Source organism: Chrysochloris asiatica, unplaced genomic scaffold, assembly GCF_000296735.1.
Source record: "Chrysochloris asiatica unplaced genomic scaffold, ChrAsi1.0 scaffold00202, whole genome shotgun sequence".
Lineage (NCBI taxonomy): Eukaryota > Metazoa > Chordata > Mammalia > Afrosoricida > Chrysochloridae > Chrysochloris > Chrysochloris asiatica.
The window spans coordinates 3569833-3571905 of record NW_006408720.1 but is presented as its reverse complement, the minus strand read 5'-3'; positions in this window follow the sequence as shown (position 1 = coordinate 3571905).

Sequence of the window (2073 nt, the reverse complement as noted above, 5' to 3'; positions counted from 1 at the left end):
TAATTATCTTAATTTATAAGAGATAGAATGACTGAAGCATAGATTTCTCTCTGCTCTGCTAGATTCAGATATGCCTTGGTTGACTGGAAATAAAATTTAAGGTTAAATTTTTTATGATGCAGTTGTGTTTCCCATAGAAATGTGTCATTTAGCATTTTTAATATTTATTTCAATTCACCAAATTAAAAAAAAAAAAAACTGACTTATTCCTTATAAACTCCATAATTAATTTAGCTCAGATTTGTGCTTATTCAATTACATATTTAAAAGTATATGACTCTTGAGAATCTTTAGAATATTGAAAATGATACCACAATAGCTAGCAATCAAAGAAGTGTATGTGTGTATATACAGAACTTCATCCCAATATTTAAAAACATTGGGATTTCCCAAGATAATCTTCCTAGCTGATAAAAAAAATATAAAAATTGTACAATAAATTATTCATAATTCATAATATAACACTGTCCATTCCTGTGTGAAAGGAGCTCTAGTAGCATAGTGGTTACGAATCAGGCTGTGAACCTTTCTGTTAGTTGTTCGAAACTACCAGCAATTCCGCTGGTGAAAACATGAGGCTTTCTGCTCCCGTAAAGATTTACAGCCTCGGAAACCCTGTACAGGGTCGCTATGAGTCAGAACTGACTCCATGACACATAACAACAACAACAACAACAACAACAAATTCCTGTGTTATTTTCACAGTTGTAACATTTGAGCCCAATGCTGCTGCAATTGTGTAGACGCAAATCACTGGGGATTTCCTTTTAATTACTGACCCTGCACTTTGTTGTTGTTGTTGTCGAGTCGGAACCGACTCATAACGACCTCATGCACAGCAGAACAAAACAATGTCCGATCCTGGGCCAATCTCAATCTCACTATCGCTGCCACACTTAACAGGATCAATGATGCCACCTGGCTGATCCATCTCATTTGGGGTCTTCCTCTTTTTCTCTGACCCTCCATCTTACTCCAGCGACTGTTCCCTCCTGACAATATGTCCAAAGTATGAGAGACGAAGCTTAGCCATCCTGGCCTCCAAGGAGCACTCTGGCTGCACTTCTTCCAAAACAGACCCTGCACTTTAGCAAGCATTATGTTCTTTTTCCAGGGTTTTATCCCTCCTGAAAACCGGTCCAAAGTATGAGAAACGAAGTCTTGCCATCCTGGGTTCTAAAGAACATTCTGGCTGCTCTTCATACAACACAGATTTGTTTGTTTTCCATGGTACGTTCAGTATTCTTCTCCAGCACCACAATTCAAATGGATCTCCAACAGCGCAATTCAAAATGCCTCAATTATTCTAAGGTCTGCTCCAGTTACTGTCCAACTCTCATATGTACATACATATGATGCATGTGACCCATGGCTTGGGTAAGATGCTTTTAGTCCTCAAATTTATGAATATGCGAGAACACTGTCTAATATAGTACTGGAAAATGAACTTGAAGAAGGCAATCAAAATACAATTGTGGAAGAACTGGCTCAGAAAGTAAAGTCAACCTTAATGATAGAGTTGGAGCAAAGCTTTTAGGACCTTCATTTCACAATATGTCATGACTTAAAATTAGAAATCAGTGCAAATATCTATTAATAATTGGAACATATATTGTATGAAGATTCCTGGTAGGCAATGTATGATAAGCACTGAGCTACAAGGTCTGTTTGAACCCAAAGGTCTGCAGTTCAAATTCACGAGCTGCTCCTCAGAAACCCTATATAGAGTTGTTGAGTTGGAACTGACTCAATGACACTTAACAACAACAACAGACCATATGATGTATGAATCTAGGAAAATTTGTAATAAAAAAAGAAATGAATGCATAAAGATCAATATCGTAGTCATTGTTGTTGTTGTTAAGTGCCATTGAGTTGATTCAGACCAATAGCAACCTTGTATAGGGATTCAGAGGACCAACTGGTGAGCCTGAACCACCAACCTTGCAGTTCAAATGGTTTTGCAGTCTGTTGCATTAAGCCACAGCACCACACCAGGACTCCTATCATAGTCATTGTTGTTGTTGTTGTTAGGTGCCATCAAGTCAGTACTGACCCATAGTGACCCTATGC